This window comes from Cygnus olor, chromosome Z, assembly GCF_009769625.2.
Source record: "Cygnus olor isolate bCygOlo1 chromosome Z, bCygOlo1.pri.v2, whole genome shotgun sequence".
Classification (NCBI taxonomy): Eukaryota; Metazoa; Chordata; class Aves; order Anseriformes; family Anatidae; genus Cygnus; species Cygnus olor.
Genome location: NC_049198.1, coordinates 75,794,085 through 75,814,978, shown reverse-complemented (window position 1 = coordinate 75,814,978; position 20,894 = coordinate 75,794,085).

The window sequence follows — 20,894 nt, the reverse complement described above, 5'->3', positions numbered from 1 at the left end:
TAAATAAAATAAAATAAAATAAAATAAAATAAAATAAAATAATAGAAAAGAAAAGAAAAATAATAAAATAAATAAAATAAATAAAATAAAATAAAATAAAATAAAATAAAATAAAATAAAATAAAATAAAATGAAATGAAATAAAATAATAATAAGCCATCTACCAGGGAAGTGAGAGTTGGACTAAAAATTTCAATCTCTGTGTCTTTTCTTTGACTTGTTTAATGATTTAATTTTTTTCATTTTCCTACCTCAATAACAATAGCATATAATAATATAATTTGCTATAATTTCTCCGGGAGAATTGCCTAATCTCTGTCTCTGTCTTCATCTGGCCAACATTCCCAGTCACCTGGCTAATTCCTTGTTATCGGGATTTCCTTGGCAGTGCTACTGTATATTTCTCTATTTCCAATGCATCTCTTTTTCTTGCTACTGTCCTTGAACTTTGGTTTATTGCCAGAATGAAGATGGAAGTAACACTCTTGGTAGCATTAAGCTTAAATGAACTGTGATCGAGATAATTATAGTATTTTTTTGTGTGTGTGTGTGTGTTATTCTTCCATATGTTTGAAGGAAATTAGCTTATTATCACTTTTCTTTGGGGGATTTTTTTTAAAGAAAAATAAAAAAGAATAGAAAGACTTCCCACGTTTTGCAGTATACAAGAGCTGCAAAATAATGGAGACACCTGTCCTTCCTCCACTTCCTTATACAAACCTGAAATACAAGGCTAGGCCATGCCTAGACCCACACTTCTATTCACACACTAAAGCTGCTCTATTCGGCAGCCTAGTGCTGAGTTTAAACCATCAATATGTGATTAAAAGGCTCATGCAAATGTTAGCAGTGGAAGATGCTGAAACAGCTTTTGTAGAAGGTGAGCTCTATGACTGCCTCTTTCCCTTGCTGTGGCCTCAGAGAAAATCACAGAATCACAAAATCATTTAGGTTGGAAGGGACCTCCAAGATCACCTAGTCCAACCTATGACCTAACACTAACAAGTCCTCCACTAAACTATATCACTAAGCTCTAAATGTTTGAATACTTACTGTAGGCAGTTATCTAGCTTTTTATTTATTTATTTATTTATTTATTTATTTTCCTAGAGACCATGCACATTATCTTATTAATGCAAATAAATGCTTTGACTTGGTAAAAGTACTTTTACGAAGAAGTAGTTTCTTCCTAACAGATACCCTGACAAATATAGACAGGACCCGGTTTTCTTGAAACAGTATCGTCCAAGAGCTGGTGTCAAGGAACCTCTGGAGACTGCTTAGACCAACCTCCCATGCAAGTGGGACTACTGCTGACACCAAATTAGATTGGTAGTGGGTTGACTAGCTTAGTCTTGAAAACTTTCAGAGGTAGAAATTTCACAGAATCCTTGGAAAAGCAGTTCAGTGACTCCTTCGGTGCTGCATTATTCACCTAATGACTTTTTTTACCTTAACATGCCACCTTACAATTCAGAGTTTTCTACTGCTTCTGTTATTGGTTTAGGTTCTGCTGTTTTGTGATCAACGTTCACATTCTTTAATATCAGCTTGCAGGTTGATATTTGATTCCTTCTTCCCTCCTTTTCTCCTAATTAAACAAGTACAACTCCCTCAAAGTCTTCCTACAGGTCTTGTGTTCTTGACTGCGGGTTATAAAATAAATACAAGAAAAAAATATAATTAAATATTAGATGTATCTACTAGTTGAATACAGATATCCTAGTGGTTCACTTGGCAAAAAGTTTAAAAGCACTAACCTCAGGTATATAACCAAGAAAGTTACATTTCAGAGTAAAAGGTCTGACTTCCAGTGGAAACAATAAAGTAAAGTAGAAGCATTGTTCTGAAAGAAAGAAAGAGAGAAACAGAGAAAGAGAGAAAGAGAGAAAGAAAGAGAGAAAGAAAGAGAGAAAGAAAGAAAGAAAGAAAAAGAAAGAAAGAAAGAAAGAAAGAAAGAAAGAAAGAAAGAAAGAAAGAAAGAAAGAAAGAAAGAAAGAAAGAAAGAAGGAAATGTAAATTCCACTACAAATAATGAACTTTTCTGCTTTTATTATTTTAATTGCAACACCTTCATGGAACTGGGGATAGGAAACAATACATATTTAATGTTCTGAACAAAGAAATTTCTAAATATCACACATCTCAGCAGTGTATTATGAAGTAGATGAGACTACTACAATGGGGTGGTTTAGAAGCAGTTGATGGAACACAACTGGAGCAGGAAGATACTACAATGCTTTACATCACAAGGATGAATTTTACTTCTGTAACATTACATCATAATAAAGCAATCATCACTTACTATTTCATTAATTGCATTTGGTTGGAATCTACATTTTTATACATAATCTACAATCACGCAAAATCTAGATTTGTATACAAATCTACATTATCATATAAAAAATGAAGTGACATTGTTAATGTGAGTTAAGAACATTGTTAATGTGAGTTCTTAGGAGATATTTTTAGGAGATATTTTTAGGAGATATTTTTAGGAGATATTTTTATCCTGAGGCATAACCTCTTCTATGGGCTTCCAAGGGTCACTGTCCTTCTAGAACATATTTTCAAGACAATTGGACACAATTTTCTCTCTGTGCTAGCAAAAAAAAAAAAAAAAAAAAAAAAAAAAAGTCAGAAGCAGCCCTTCAGTCCCAAAGGTGAGTGTAGGAGGAGGGCAGGAGGTGCTCCAGGCATGGAGCATAATTTCGCCTGCATCCCATGGAGAGGTCCATGATGGAGCAGTCCATTCCTGAAGGACTGCACCCAGTGGGTGATACGGATCCAGTACAGATTGGAGCAGTCCTTGAAGAACTGTGGAAAGCCCATGTAAGATTAGTTTGGAAAGGACAGCATTCAGTGGGAGGGACCCCACACTGGGGCCGTGGAAAAGAAAGGTGGTGAAGGAGAGACAGAGACAAAGAGTTATGGACTGACTGCAGCCCCTATTCCCCTGCACCACTGAGAGGAAGGAGACAGAATAAGGTAGATGGAGTAGGAAGATGCTTTTAGTTTGCTTTTAGCTTCCCACTACTGTAGTCTATTATTAACAATAGGAAATATATTACATTAATCTCCCGTATGCTGAGTCTGGTTTGCCCATGATGGAAATTGGTAAGTGATCTCCCTGTTCTTATCTCAACCCACAAGCTTTTTTTTTTCCAACATATTTTCTCCCCCTACTCAGTTGAGGAGTGGGAGTGAGAGAGCAGTGTGGTGAAATTCAGTTAGCTATTGGTGTTAAACTACCACAAGTTGCTACAGAAATATATATATATATATTTATATGTATATATGATATATATATATACATATAGAGAGATAGAATGATTTCCGTATCTGGAGCACTGAAACATCCGAGCTCTTCTCAATAAAGATTTTATAATGAAAGGATATTTTTCTCCTGGTTTTAAATGAAAATATTTTTGCTGGTCACTTGTAATATTTTCCATACTGGAAAAAATAAATAAAGAAAGTTCATAACAGAGACAAATAACAGAGTAGATAGGTAGTGTAGGAAGTTGTATTTCCTTTGAGTCAGAAAGGTGTAGGATTTTGCTTTCTGCTCAGCTCACTGTTTAAAATGGCTTCTATCTGGGTTTTGTTTGCTTATTTTTATGTTGCTGTTATTTTGTTTGCTTTTCTGAAAAGTGTCTTTAAAAGTTTGAAACATTACTCAAGACAATCAAAACAGATAATAATGTCAGCAGATTGGCTGGGCAAAAGTTTAGTAATTTATGTTATTTAGTGTGCAGTTTTAAGCAGTCTAAAAGGCTTGTCAAATTCTCCGTAAAATGTATGCTAACTTTATCACTGTTGCACCTTTATGTCTTAATCCACTCCAATTTGTAATCTTGTTTGAAAATTTACATCAGTAACTAACTAGCTATGGAATCTCTGAGTTTCTAGTCAACTTCTGCAGGATAAATTTCAATGAGACAAACTAAAGAATAAGTTTTAGAAGGATAAATAACAGAAAAGAAGAAAAAATTAACTACCAAAATGTCTTAAACGGGATTATGTTTACAGATATTAAAGCAGCAAAATCCTAAAACCTTTTCCTTTGTGTTCTACCAAGCCTGTGCATCTCAGATTATCTCAGTGCATAAGGCCATTTAGCTCTTATTCACAACTTTCAGGGCCAGGAGAAAGCATTAGGAAGATCTCATCCCATCTGTTACCTAAGGTGTATCATAGACATCTGAAATATTCTGTTTGAACTGCAGCACGTCTTCTGGTAATGTTCAATCATGACTTTGAAAAGTGCGGTTCAGTAAAATCTATGACAGTCCTTGGCAGATAATTCTCATAACATTCAGCATTAGTGATACGACTCTTTCTTCTTCCAGCCTTGTCTAATTTTCTGCCGTGGCTTCCGGGCTACACATGTTCTGCTTAAACTCAGTCAAAAAAAAAATCTTCTCTAAAGTTCTTTTCTGAGTTGGGAGGGAAAAACTGTATTTAGCTTTCATGTGCTTTATCTTGTTTTTTTCCCACTACTATAATGACAGTATATAAACGTAGAAAAATAAATTGTCCCATGTGCCTAATTACATTGAAAATGAGGGCTCAAGACTGTAAACTGGCAAGCCAAAGATTGTAATATTATGGGACATTCAGGCAATGTTCTGAACCACAGTGAAGACTGTTAGTAGTTTTAAAATATTGAAGCAGTGAATTCCTCAGGATATTTCCAGTGCTAAGCAAGAAGGTTATGGGTTACCCTATGCCAATGCCACAGTATGTACCACAAACTTGTCAATTTCATCACTTCTGATATGAAAATAGTGTTTACAGAAATCAAGGAAAGTCTAAGCTATGATTAAAAATGTACATATCTTAAGTAACCTATCAGCTGATTTGCTGAGAGTCACACATTGGGAGATGAATTGCTTTATCTAATACTTCTACTTTATAGTGATATTCAGAGATTGGCAGCTAGATAACATTCCTATGCCTACCCCTGGAATATTGACTCCATGTCTCCTTGTAGTCTGTCTTACAAGAACAGCTGGTGTGGAAAGAAAGATGAAGGAATCTACTCCCTAGAACTAATGAATATTTTTAGTGAAAAGCCTTTTTTTTTCTTTTTTTTTTGTTCTTTTTTTTTTTTTTTTTTTCTGATCCAGACACTAAGAAATCTTGATCACCTATGGCTTCAACAAACAGTTATCCTCATTTCCTTAATATACATACTACAGCTGTCTACAGGAGTGATGAAAAAAATGAAATTATACTACTTCAGATAATTTTTCTCACAGTTCATCAAAATGGAGGGAGGGAAAAAATGGAAACAAAACCAAAATGATTCCATGGAAGAAGGATGACAGAATTAGGTAATACAGCACCTCCTGTGGACGTATTCATGACACCTTGACTGTTCACCTGAGTTTGGAGACATCAGTGTTGTGCTTAAGTGCCATCACATAGGAATCATGTCATTCATGCCGGAAAAGCATCAGCAAGCCAGGAACTGCCACTGTACTCTGGTGATCATGATGAAAACAGCAAAGCACTCGTCCTTTTTCACATTTGAGATTAGTTAAAGCTGACAATAGATGTCTTATCACTGCTTGAATCTGAGCTGCAGGGCAACTAAGAGTTTGCAGCTGATCTTGCATGAGGTGAGGACAGGAGGAGAGGGATTTCAATGTGTGACCAGGACTTCAACAGCTTTGCTCTTTAATGAAGAGGCTTACTATGATTTTCTCTTTTAATTTCTGGGTGTGTCTGGAAGTTCGGGACATGATAAAGAATCCGCTGAAGCTGGCAAAAGTCTGAGAAATAAAATCTACCACCTGCTGTTCCCAAGTGTGTGGGAGTAAAGGAGGAAATTGAGGAGGCACCCTGGGGCTTCCTGGTAACTGGTCCTTGCAAAATGCTCAGCAGCCCCTTCACATACACACAGAATCACACACACAGAACATTTGAATGTTGAAGGGACCTCTGGAGATCACCTGGTCCAACCCTCCTGCCAAGTAGGGTTATCTACCGCACATTGCACAGGATGGCATCCAAATGGGTTTTGAATATCTCCAGAGAAGGAGACTCCACAGCCTCTCTGGGCAACCTGTGCCAGTGCTCTGTCACCCTCACAGTAAAGAAGTGCCTCCTCATATTCAGATGGAACTTCCTGTGCTTCAGTTTGTGCCTGTTGCCTCTTGTCCAGCACCGTTCTCTTGACGCCCCCTCCTTCAGATATTTGTACACAATAATAAGATTCTCTCTCAGTCTTGTCTTCTCCAGGCTGAACAGATCCAGCTCTCTAAGCTTCATATGAGAGATGCTCCAGTCCCCTTATCATCTTAGTAGCATTCCTCTGGACTTGCTCTAGTAGTTCTGTGTCCCTCTTGTACTGGGGAGCCCAGAACTGGACACAAGACTCCAGGTGAGGAAAAAACTGAATTGCAAATACTGACAGATGCAGTACCATAAAGACATACAGAGAACCATACCTTGGGTGAATATGTAATATATACCGCTACCTGGAAAATCTTTCTGTGGCCTGTTAATTAAATTGGAAAAGGTTACAGGCTTCTCATCTACACAGAAAAGAATATGCACAGTAAAGCTGAGCATGAAATTCATACTGGCTACACTGAATAAATCTTACTCTGAAAGTAAATTCTAAAATTTTCAAAGTTAGTTTGTGATATCTATGTTTTTTTGAATGTGTTTGCTTTTAGATTTCATAAACACTTTTACAGTTTTATTATAAAGCTGTGATTAAAAAAAATGGAAAAAATAAATAAATTAGGCATTCCAATAAATGATTAGAATGGTTTTAAAGCAAGTCTTGAACTATCTTTCCAAGTTGTATGTAATATCTTCTGTCTCTAAATTGGCAGTTTATGTAGTTTGTTGAAATGTGATAGCCTATAAATATTGTACATTCACCAAAGAGGTGGATTACAGTTGTATTCTTTCTGTAAGTTTACTTCTGTAAACTTCTGTTTACTTACTGTTCTTGATGGCATTTATATTTTGTGTATATTAAGACTGTTGTTCATGTGATTCTGGGGGAACAATTATTGCTTGGCAAACTCAAGGTTGCCAGCTATAAAAGAAATGTAATTTTACTTTTTGTGGATAATTTTTCCTGATTGTCATTCTCAGCATGATCATTTTTAATATGCTATGCAACAGGAATCTTGAATTTAAAAATGCAATTAAATACAGAATATAAAAGTTATCACATAAAGTTCATTATTTTACTTATTATTTCTTTTTAATATAATGAATAAGCCTATCAGGATTGTCTGTGGCTATTTGTATGTAAGCGATTTGCAAGAAAATCAAGTTTGTACTGGTTTTACTAGAACATATAAATACTGATATAAGCCATATTCAAACACTTACATACATGAGTAGTAAAGATTTCATTGAATTAATCATAGTCACAGCAATATTCTTGAGCCTAATAATCAAAACTTCAGTTCACATTTCAATTCAAGTTAAAAAAAATGTAGACATGGGATAGATTTTAACTGAAAAAAAAAAAAAAAAAGATATATTTTTTTAAAAGACATAAACCTACAAGTCATTAAGCTTACATTCTCATTTTGATCCATATGTCTGATTTGAATGTTATTTTCAAACTTTCTCTGGAGAAGGCAGTATTATAACATATACAACTTCAAATACAAGCTGTGCAAAGAGTGGATAGAATACAGCCCTGCAGAGAAATGTTTGGGGGTACAGGTTTGAGGGAGGAAGAGGGGAGGGGCAAGGGAGGATGGGGTGGAAAAAGGGGGAGCAGAGAAGTTGTGGATGTCCCATCCATGCAAGTGCTGAAGGCCAGGCTGGATGGGGCTTTGAGCAACCTGGTCTGGTGGGAGGTATCTGTGCCCATGGCAAAGCTTTAGAACTAGAGCTTTAATAATAGATTCATAGAATTGTAGAATCATTAAGCTTGGAAAAGACCTCCAAGATCATCTGTTCCAACAACCGCCCAACCATCAAAATTACCCACTAAACCATGTCCCTAAGCACCATGTCCCTAAACACCACGTCCAACCTTGCCTTAAATACCCCCAGGCATGGTGACTCTACCACTTCCCTAGGCAACCCATTCCAATGCCTGACTACTCTTTCTGAGAAGAAATGTCTCTTAATTTCCAACTGAACCACCCCTACCTCAACTTGAGGCCATTCCCTCTTGTCGTATCGCTGGTAATCTGTGAGAAGAGGCTGACTCTCAGCTTCTCACAACTTAGGTAGCTGTAGAGAGCAATAAGGTCTCCCCTGAGCCTCCTCAAGACTTAACCCCAGTTGCCTCAGCCTCTCCTCATAGAACTAGTGTTCCAGACCCTTCACCAGCTTTGTAGCCCTTCTCTGGACACGTTCCAGGGCCTCAATGTCTTTCTTGTATTGAGGGGCCCGAAACTGAACACAGTACTTGAGGTGCAGCCTCACTAGAGCTGAGTACAAGGGGACGATCACCTCCCTGGTCCTGCTGGCTACACTATTCCTGATAAAGACAGGATGCCATTGGCCTTCTTGACCACTTGGGCACACTGCTGGCTCATGTTTGAGTGAGCATCGACCAACACTCCCAGATCCTTTTCCTCCTCACATATTTCCAGCCACTCTGCCCCAAGCCTGTAGCATTGCTTTGGACAAAGTGGAGGACCCAACACTTAGCCATGTTGAACTTTATCCCAGTGGCCTCTGTCCATTGATCCAACCTGTCCAGGCCCCTCTGCAGAGCCTTCCTACCCTCCAGCAGATTGACATTGTCCCCCAACTTGGTGTTGTCTGCAAAAATACTTAGGGTGCACTCAATTCCCTCATACAAACCATCAATAAATCATTAAAGAGGATGGGCCCCAACACCAACAACACTCGTGACCAGTCACTTTAGGGTCGGAACCATTCTATGATAATATGACTCTATGATTTATGTTTCTATGACTCTATGATAATTTATAGTGGGCCTCCATCTTGCACTGTTCCATTTAGTCTCTAGTTTATATTATGCAACTGCCTAACACCTTCAGTCTAAAGAGACAGTGTTCCTTCTACCAAGGGTTGTATAAGATTAACTAATTTCTGAAGTCAGAAGGATATTATGTAAATAGCATATTGGTTTTTTTTTTGTTTGTTTTGTTTTGTTTTTGAGAGAGATTGAATACATTACTGTAAATTAACAAAGGTTTTGTAAAGGTATCAGAATAACTAGTATAAAAATTAGTGTCTTCAATGGAAGTTGTTTGGGCAGGGCAGAACAGAATTCCAACACTTCAGTCCTCTGTGCACCATTCTTTCCGTTCACATTTACCTGTTGTACATAATTACATCTGTGGAGTTTCTTAATAAAAGAAAAATGAAGCTAGAGATTTTCGGTTCTTTTTAGATTAGAAGTTCAAGTTTTGCAACTCTAAGAAACATTTATTCTTCTTCTTAATGTGAAAAAAAAAAAAATCACCTTACCCTCTTGAAGTCTTTCTATTTGTGATAGGCTCCTCAGGTCAAAATACTAAGGGCATGAAATTGCTATTAGCTATAGCTATTAGAAGAAAGAAACCAATAGACTGCAGTCTTCATTAATCACATCTAATAAAACAGATAAGAAAAGAGGGTTAGCAAAAGGTTATATCCTTGTTATCAACCTAGAACTCTAAGTTTCAGAGAACTGATGTCAAGAAAATGGCTGATATCAGTGAACAAACATTTGCTAGCTAGTACATGAGTAAAGAGGACCAGGAACAGTAATTTTCCTACAATGCACAGAAGATTCATTTTCCTATCACTAGGGACTTAAACATAGCATAATCATTACTACTAACATTACCAAGGGTTTTGCCTACTGTTTTAAGTTTAATGAGATCAAGTTTCTGGAATTTTTTATACTTTCTAGATTTTCAGTAAGTCTAGTAAGTTGCACAACTGACTCTCAGAGGATTGTGGAGTATTTTTTGCAAGTGTCATTTTAAGGGTCTTTAAAATATTTCCACCTAGAGCTTCAAATTATAAAATTAGTGTCTCATAATTTTATTAAAATAAAATTAGCATAAAAAATATAAAATAGTTCCTTGTTTGTGAATAGGATGAAGTCACACAGCTGTGAGTTTGCAGAAGCTATTACCGCATGTGCTTTGGCCTCATAACCAGCTTCCAATGATTTATTTTTCAACACACAAAATCTAGATTTCTCTCATTTCCATGTTCTAACTCTAAAAAATGTTTTGCAACATATTGTCTTGGGACATTTCATTCCTCTTGTCATTTACAGTGCTGTGACTGTCATCATGTTCCAGGAAGAAGTGTTTATTTAGCAATACTCTTTCAGCATAAACGGAGAAAGCCTAACATAAAAAGACACTCAAATATCTTTGCATACCTTAAAAAGTCCACTTCTGCAAAAGTGCCCATGCCTGCAGTAGCAATTTTTCAACCGTGCTTTGTTTTTATATTATGCTATCATCATGTTTATACTCTTTATGGCCCAAAATACTCAAAAATCACATTAAATCAAGAAGCTGAAGGCTAGGAGTGTAAATTATGGCAAGTGCTTCTTTCCACTGCATATCCAGATTATCTAATGTATCTGGCAATTGTTCAGTTAAGCACCTACAATTGATGGCATTCTGTGATGATTGAAATGCCCTAAATATTTAAAGTTAGAAATATTTATGTCTTAGATTACAAATTACAGTATTTAAATATACACTTACAATCTGAAAAGACATGAAATGATGAGTCAAAGGAGGGATTTTGATTTTCTGTTCAAACTGTTAAGAAATAATGCTTTCATCTAAGAGCTCACCTTCATTTCATGCACAGAAAAAATTAACAGCTGTTCTCATTCTTATATATGGGAAGAATTATTTTTTTTTTTTAATCTCTGAACTAATTCCATATCATCCCAGACAATTGCTTATTTCTAATGATCTTCAATATGGTCCTGTAAAAGTTATATTAAATATAATTTAGACACAAAAGAACCAGGGAGCTGGTGAACTACATTTTTAATAAATGTTTCTGCAGGTACTTAAGTCTTATTGTCAACTGAGCTCATCCTCATAATCAGTTAGCTATTGAAGATCATATTTATATATGATAAGGTTTCACATTTCCAATGCTTCACATGAAAGACTGATGCCCTCAGTAGTATAAATTCTGACCACAATACTCAAGCAGCAGGATTCATAAGAAATATGTGCTGACTTTATACTTCTACATTTTATTATGGAAGTGACATTTTTGCCATTTATTGCCAAGTGAGAGATGAAGTAAAAATAAACGGCTAACAAAAGATGCCACTAAACTTATAAGAAAGATTAAGTCCTGGAATTAAATGGTAGTTTAATGGAAATTTGTAGGTTATACAGCTCCAAACCATCCCAAAATGTTAGAGATGGAATGGCTGTGGTCCTCCAGAGAAGGACCCTTGAGATCCAGAGTTAACAGTATAAACACAAGAAGAAACTATACAAGCTTTCGGAACGTAACTCAGGCTGTATGGTGTTCCCTGGCTCCAGCCAGATTTTGTCTTACACAGATTAATAAATTGTTGTGTTTGTTTGTTTGGTGTTCTTTCTAACATTTTATTTATTTATTTATTTATTTATTTATTTATTATTGGATGAAGAAAAGATATCTGATTGGTTGGGAAGGAAACATCCAAACAAAGCAACAAATAAGTCTTTTGGCCTTCAGCAGGGAAGGTTTATTTTTGCAACAAGGTTTAACATCATTTCTTGTTTTTAGGTCTGGTGATTTGGACAGATGGTTAAGCTCCAGATTTTTCTCTAATGCATACTCTCCTCCTCTGAAAATGGCATACCGGTGAAAAAGGCAATAAGATAATAAATAACTTTCCCTTTCTCTCTTTTTTTTTTTCATCAGTGACATAAGTAACAGAGAAAAAGTACATCCTCAACTGAAGAACATCATATTTGTTGTATCCTCAAGAGCACTTTCCTTACTGCCTGTATCTCACAGCTGAGTAGACATCTACTGTATTACAGAGTAAATATTGTCTGACTTCTAACTGCTTATTTTCAAAAATATGGTCTTCAAAACACTGTGGAGAAAAAGACGAAATGGAGGCACTTGGCTCAGCCAGTCATGGTTTGTATATCTTTTTATTATCCCAGTCCATTAAAAGATTGATTGGATCTTTTAGTAGTCTCTTCGTAATATTTGTGAGAGTGTCTGTTCATCCAGAGTATAATAATAGATTTACCAATTTCACTTAGTACAAATGTGACTGCTAGGAACTGAATTTCCATGCTGAGAGAACTGTATTACATTTTATTTTGTGTGTGTATATCTCAATATCTTGTTTAAGTAGTGATTTCTTCTGTATGCTGAGCAGTTATACTTTCAGAAATATTTGCCTGTTCAGTATTTTTTCAATGTAGACTTTTGGCTTCTATTAATGGACTGAAACCTATGAAACTTCATGGTCTCTACAACAATTAGGAAATGCTATTCTGGCCGGATAATGGAAAAACTGCATGTTTGACATGTGATAGTATTTGCTGAAGGCTTATTTTTTAACTTGTAGCAAGTTTAAAATTCAGCAGCAATTTTAAAATTTCTTGCTAAGTGGTAGAAAGCTTATGTCTCTTATTTTTTTAAAGGACAATCTTTTTAAACAAAATTAAGAAGCGTTTATAATGTATATATATATGCATATATATGCATATATATTATAGCAGGGGAAAAGCTGAGAAGGATATGGTAAGAAACAGCCATGTCAGCGTTGTCATGGGTGCGTGGCTAGGCTGATGCTGGTAATTCTGGATTGAATAGCCCTAACCAGACAGGAACAGGATAGAAGCTATGTACACAAGCTAGTTGTGTTCAGATTCATAGGCCAGATGGATTTCACCTAAGTGTGCTGAAAGAACACAGTGTTGATAATACTTTAATGTTTTTGCTATTGCTGAGCCATGCTCTCACTACATCAAAGCTGTACTTGCAGACCCCTCTCATGTTGGGAATGGGAAAGACACTGGGATAGGACACAGCCAGGAGCCAAACTGACCAGGTGGATACTCCATACCATAAGACATCACGCTCAGCAATTAAAACTGGGCAAAAGAAGAATAAATGGAGGGCAGACATTCATTAATAAGGAGTGTCTTCCAAAGCAACTCTTACATATCCTGAGACTTTGCTTCCCAGGAAGTGTTTGAACCTACTGACGATAAATAGAAGATAAGATTTTTTTTTTTTTTTTTTCGTTAAACTGCTTTTATCTTGACCAATTGTTTTTGTTTGTTTGTTTGTTTGTTTGTTCCATCTTATTTTCTTCCTTTGTCTTACTAAGAAGTGTGAGGTGAGTGAAGCTTGGTGGGCACCTAGTGACCAGCCAAGGTCAACCAACAAAAAGCCCATGATGACTGAAAATGTTACCGCTAAGGGAAGCAAAGACAAGTATCTAAGGAACTACTGTCCAGTTCATTTCACTCCTTGAAAGATTCCAGCTCTGGCTTCTTAGAACCATTTCCAACCACATCAACACAGTAAGATAATCAGAAACAACCAACACAATTGTCAGCCACACATCACTCCCGACTGCACTGTTCAGCTTTTGTGATAAAATTGCTGGCTGTGGTGATGAAAAATAGTGGTGGGTGAAATACACCATGATTAGTAATGGCTTTGTCAGTCTTCCATTGCATTCTCATTTGGAAGTGGAGGTGGTATGAACTGAAAGTAAAAACTATTAGATGGAATGAAAACTACCTAGTCCTCTAGGCTCAGATCAATGCCTTGACACCCAACAGTGGGATCCTAACAGGCAAATTAACCAGGGCCACAATATATATTCACAGTACAATATAACAATTATATATTAACATATGTACAATATGACTATTATAATAAGCATCAACACTTAACTAACATAGTAAATGTGATTGACTTAACAATAGTCCAGTTTTTGAACAGGATGATGAAGTAATTACACACCAGAGATCTATTCTAGTCTGTATTTGCATTCGTGTTTTCTCTTCCACAAAAGTTTGTTGCTTTCTGAGCTTGTGTAAGAGTCTATATAATCTCTAACACCTAGTAAGTTAATTGTGCACTCTGTGAGGATTTTGCTGAATGTTCAAGTTGCATTATAAAATACAACAGTATATTCTCTCTTTTTCTCTATCATTTCTTGATAAAACCTATCATTATCTTAGCTTTATCAGTGATATGACTCTTATGAAATGAGATTTTCATAGTGCAATTGCTTTACATTTATCTGCACTTTTATTTCATCTTCCACTTGTTTCTCAGTCATTCAGCACCAAAGATATTTTGATATTTTGCAGTTTGGTTCTGTTTTTGCTAACCAGACCATATTATTTATTTATCAAGCACCTCAGTATTTAGGTGAATAGGTTGAACAGCATGGCCACTATCTCCTATTAATGTGTGCCTCCACTGTTAAACTACTTCAAAATTTATTTACTTTTTCATAAGCAATTATTATTTATCCATCTGAACATGTTCTCCTTTTATCCTATGACAGACTGGTTTATCTGAGGTGTTTTTGTAAAGAATATAGATGAAATACATTTTGGAAAAAGATAAAAAAAGTCTCTCACTCATCGATTGACTCATAGACTCATTGGTTCCCTCGAAGAACCCCATCAGGTATGTGAGACACATCAGTTCACAAAATAATATTACCTTCTTTTCAGAATACCATCCCTGCAACCACTATTTAAAGAAGAGTTTACAACCTGTAGTCAGTGGTTCAAAAATTTTAACCGTGATTTCCTTTAAAACACCAGGATCTTTTGGGTCTATGCCAACCCAAAGCATTCTTTGATTCTGTGAGAGAAAATTTCATTCTCTTCAGGATTCTTCAGAGTTTCAGAGCAAATACCACCTTATTATTCAGGGAAAGAAGGAAAGAAGGACAGAAAGAAGGACAGAAAGAAGGAAGGAAGGAAGGAAGGAAGGAAGGAAGGAAGGAAGGAAGGAAGGAAGGGAGGGAAGGAGGGAGGGAGGAAGGAAGGGAGGGAGGGAGGGAGGGAGGGAGGAAGGAAGGAAGGAAGGAAGGAAGGAAGGAAGGAAGGAAGGAAGGAAGGAAGGAAGGAAGGAAGGAAGGAAGGAAGGAAGGAAGGAAGGAAGGAAGGAAGGAAGGAAGGAAGGAAGGAAGGAAGGAAGGAAGGAAGGAAGGAAGGAAAGGAAGAAGGAAGGAAGGAAGGAAGGAAGGAAGAAAAGCAAGGAAGGAAGGAAGGAAGGAAGGAAGGAAGGAAGGAAGGAAGGAAGGAAGGAAGGAAGGAAGGAAGGAAGGAAGGAAGGAAGGAAGGAAGGAAGGAAGGAAGGAAGGAAGGAAGGAAGGAAGGAAGGAAGGAATTAAAAAGCGTTGCCTTCAGTTTCACAAAGCTGTCTAAAGTGACAAAGAAAAGTGTGAGATTTCATGAAAAAAAAAAGTTCACTTCTGAACTTTTTTTGAACTTCTTTTGAACTGGAACCTTTTTTTTTTTTTTTTTTTTTTCTCAAAAATGAAGCAATAAAAAGTGAAATTATCAAAGGACACGTGAACATACACACACACACATAGACACACACACCACTTTTTACAATGTCTAATATATAAAGAATAAAGAATTTTTAAAAATACAGGAAAGCTTTCACACTTAAACTACATCATGTGAAGTGCCAGACAGAAGTAGCATGTAAAACTGTCAAACTGCGTAGTGCTTAAATGTTTTATTTTTTTCTGTAAAAAAGAAGTGAATCAAAGTATGTTTTAAATGAGCTCATGGAAAATCAGTGAATATTAATTTACTTAATCCTTTTATGGTGTGCAAAATTTTAAGCCTCAAACCTCATGGATAATATATATCTTGAATTCAGATCCTCATTTGGCAGGTAGCCACTTTGCCTGTGACATAATACATTTTAGCACAGGCCTCAATCTATTTCTGACCTTTAAAAGAACATTGTTAAATGAGATTGATGAAGCTGAGAATTATTATCTTCTGTAACTATCATCATGCCATACAACATCTGATTATTTTCCTGTTTTATGAATTTTGTACATCCTCTGACACTTCCAATTTATCAGTTATTGCTCTTCAAGTAAATTATCTGAATTTAAATTGATAAAGTATTAAAGGTAAGACATCATGTGTATATCACTGTACAATCACTTAAGAACTATCCAGTAATATTATCTGTCTAATTTGTTAAGGAAAGTTTTAGTAATGAATCACTGCTGAGGAGAACAAATAAATTTGTTACTCTAGAATGATGTTTTCTACAGAAGAGTACATAATTGTCCATGAAAAAAGGTCACTAAAAGCAAAACATTTTGTCCTAGAGTACCAGTTACAATGACATAAGGATAACTTTCAACAGAACTTGCTCCAATTTAGTGGGTTAATCTTAACATTCAGGTTCCTATACACCCAGAGATCACACAGCTTCAGGTATTTGAAAGTTAGAACTGAGGTTGTGGAGGCACAACAGAGACCTCAACGGTTTCTAAGCAGGGTTTTCCAAATCAAAACTGTGTGGTCCAGTGTTGAACCTGGTTAAAAATTTTTCTCCAACAGACCCACAGTTTCATAGCTGTTATCTTCAAATCTAATTTTAATGAAGTCTTAGAATTCTTATATATTTATTTATTATTTCCAAAGGAAATACTGATTTATAATTTCAATTCCAAATTTGATTTGTCTTAGTTTCCTCAGGTGACCAAGGATGTGTGGTCAGACTAAACTTAGAAGTTACTTTCTGTATGGCAGCTCTCCTCATCTAATAACTTTAAAAGTTTTTGGCCAAACTAACTACAATTGTCAGATGGGTAGAGTCTGTGTTTTCACAAAAGGCTTTTTTTGTTTGTTTGTTTTGTTTTGTTTTGAAAACAGTTCCTTTTTTTTTCCACTGAGCAAACAACTCTGCAATATGACCCGAACAGTTATTCGTTGTGCTATTTATATACATATACTTATGGGACTTCTCCCACAGGAAACAGTTCTGTAGCATACAAGGATTTCTTTCTTCCACAGGTTTCACAGAATGACCATTCATGAATTTCTTATTTTTTTGCAAGAACATCTTTCTAACTTTTAGACTCACCTATGCCTGTTAAACATACTTCGGGTACAGATTCACAAATCCTGCTCAAGTTAACATGTTTCTTATACATAGATATTAATAGAGATCAGTTTGAGAAATGTTAAAGCTTTTTCAGTAGAAATTGCCTCTTTAGACTCTCACTGCTTTTGTTAATCAGGTGCATTTTGCAAAGGCATGATGTGGTTGTTTTTCAAAATGACAAAAAGACAGCTTTGGGAGTTTTAATTTCTTCTGAGTCTAGTTTTTACTATAGATTAGATCTCAGTTTGTTCATAAGGATGGAGTGATGACATAATCACTGTGTTGCAAATTAATATTTTACATGGCTTTTTTCAACCTGCTTAGAGCACTACAAATTCCATGTCTCAGACATAATCATGAAATGTTACTTGTTTTTATTGTTTTTGATGTTGTTTGGTTGTTTTGTTTTGTTTTGTTTTTAACCAGGGTTCAATACATGAATATAAGAAGACAATCACCTGTTTTATCTACTTCAATAATGAACCAGTAAGTTAACGTAGACAATATAAACAAAAACAGAGAGAAAAAGTAAAAATTAAAAGGGAAAAAAAAAACAAAACGCTAATTTGAAAGGAACTTTATATGTATTCTTCCTTCTACATTGAACTTAGAGTTACGTATAAATAATGTACCTGGAAAAAAAAATCCATAACTTTTCCAAAAAGAAGATCTAAGAGGAGGACGAACTCGCAAACATTGATAATATCACCTAATGAATATGTAGCCTTTAACATTTTTGGATGATTCATTAACTCTTTGCTATGGTCTAGTTAGGATCATGGGATGAGCTCAGAACAGACAACTTGAATTAATTTTGAATGACACTACTCTGGAATATTTTTTCCAGTCACTGATGGGTATTTGGTTCACAAGAACAGCAGGAGCTAATCTGAAGTAAACCTTTGTAAAGGCGGTCATCAGAGCTTTAACACCAAGCATTTTGCTCTACAGACCTTGTATTGTCCAACTATTTGCTAACAGAATCCTAGATAAAGCTATCTGCTAATGCAGCCACATGTCTTCCAAACATATTAATTCATATGCATAATATGAAAAAAAAAAAAAAAACCTCTCTTATTATCCTATAATTGCTGTGTGCAACAACAGAATTGAAGGGATTTTAATGGGGGCGGGGGGGGGGGGGGGGGGGGAGTTATTTTAAAGGAGAGGGGAGGTTCCTATTTCTTTCATTTTTATGGTGGTCTTCCACTTTGTATGATTTTGACAGAAATAGCCTTGTATATTGGTACTTTTTCCAATGCTTTAACCATAGATTTTAAGCAGCTTAGTATTGTATACTATTGTTCCGAACTTGTATGTGTATGTGTGTGTATTTCTATGTATACATATTTCTAAAAAATACATAAGTAACTCAATGAAAGAGCTGCAAAGGAGAACAGAATTCCCCTGGAAAGTAACTTGAGCAGTTTCCAAGGCAGTTCATAAGACATTTTTGGATCCCGGCAAAAAAAAAAAAAAAAAAAAAAAAAAAGTATACATGTAAATCAGCATTACTATCTTTCTTCCAAAGAATGAGAATAAGTTGCTTGCGTGATACTTTATGCAAACCTAAAATCAAATGTTCAGGTATCAAACAGATAAGATACAATAATTGAAAGTTAACATTCCCTTAATATTTATTTTCTAAGATATGTGTCATTAACGAAAAAGCTTTTGATATATTTTTCCCTCTTAGGGCTTTTTGCCTTAGAATTTTTCCCATGAATCAGTACGAGGAGAACTAAGAAGAGAGAGGAAAATGACAACACTTTTGTCTACGTTCTTCACTGTTCCAAATGCATCTTATCCATGTGTAAGAGCAGATGAATTGGAATTGTTGTGTGTGGATGATTGCACCAGGAAAATTTTCGTTGCTCTGCTGTTCTACTCTGTTTTAAAATTCAGATTCATTGCTTAGTTTAAAGGCTTAACAAAAATAAGATGTTGCAATATGTCCTAGAAAGTCAGGTAGTCATGCATGTTTGAAATACACATATGTTTTCAAATACAGGTGAAAAATTAAGGTGATCTGCAAGGCCTGAATATTTAGTCAATAGGTTGGGTTTTGTAGATTAGATGCAGGAAAAATCACTTGTTCTGTACTAAATAGTGAAGGATATGACTAATAAACCCTAAACCTCCATGTTTATAAAGTAGAATGATATTCAACATTAAGTATGACAGGGGAGGTTCAGGCTGGGTATTAGGGGTTGGGCACTGGAATAGGCTTCCCTAGAAAGTGGTAATGGCCTGCTGGAGTTCAAGAAGCATCTGGACAATGGTCTCACACCTGGTCTGGTTTTTGGATGGTCCCATGCAGAGCAAGGAGTTGGACTCTGTGATTCCTGAGGGACCCTTCCAACTTGGGATATTCTATGATTCCAAGAGAAAGGACACAGAATTTTCAACTTTTCATACAAAATCACCATTTAGACATTCAACATTAATAATTTCAGATAAAAACATTAAGCACTAACCTCCTACATAATGAAACAGATATTAAAGTTCATCACTAGCCAAACAAAATGTGAAAGACATACCAAAAGACTTTCCTTTAAACTACATCCTTGACTTTCCCATACTTTCTTTAAATTAAGATCACTTTACATAATTTCCACCTCTCTTCCAAAACTCACTGAATTCAATGAAATCAATTGTTTGGAATTTGTTGATGTCAGTTTACTTGTCTTCTTTTTAGTATTAAGTACTTGCCATTTTGTCCTGGACACCGAGAGAAAAAAGAATAATACACCAGAAATATCATCTGATTAAACAATGGATTTATTAAATTGTTTCAGGGAACAATCCAGTAATACTGCACCCAACAAAGGTTGTTGTTTATTTTGCAGCTATTACCATATGGTGCAGACCTGTTCTCAGTTAATATCTCCTTGTCCCATCTCCTACCTCCAATCTGGTAATGTAAGCATTTTTTGAACACCACTGTTTTACCCCTCGTAATGTGACAAGTCAGAAAAGAGGGAAAAACACTTCAACAACCTAAACAATGAGCTCTTTAGAATGATTCCTCTGATTCTTTCTGAAACTTTCCTTTCACTATATTGTTTCGCATTTGAGTCTGGTAAGTAAATGGACTGTCAAGTGAATAAATACTGATTATAAGAATTTGCAATCTTGAGAATACATCAATTTAACTGCTTAATTCATCAATTTTAACAAATCCAGAATACACAAAACAAAACAAAAAGAAAAAAGAAATAAAAGCAAAAGCTGAATGCAACCTAACTGTGTGCTTTTAGTCTCAAAACAAACAAAGAAACAAAAAAAAATTAAGCCTAAAAACAAACTTCTCAAGTCCTTTTGATAAGACTGTTTCAACAATGTGGAAGGCTTATTCTTAAAAAAAAAATAGACAACTGTCGGTGTTAATAGAACGTTTTACAAACGTTTATAGAATGTTTTATATATTCTCTTTTAGGAACACCAACATTAATTATTTTCAGTAAAAACTTTTGATCAGACTTTGAAAGACGCACATTAATAACAACAAAAGTCTGGAGGAAAGAACAACGTCTTCAAAGTGTTTTAGCTATTCTTCTGAAGAGTTTATGCCTCTGCAAAATCTGCCATATCAAAAACTCAGGAGGACTATAAGGATGTTGCGAAGCTGTGCAGGGACAAAATTAGAAAGGCCAAAGCTCATCTGGAGCTCAATCTGGCTACTGCTGTTAAAGATAACAAAAAATGTTTTTACGAATACATTAACAGGAAAAGGAGGACTAAGGAGAATCTCCATCCTTTACTGGATGCGGGGGAAAACTTAGTGACGAGAGATGAGGAAAAGGTTGAGGTGCTTAATGCCT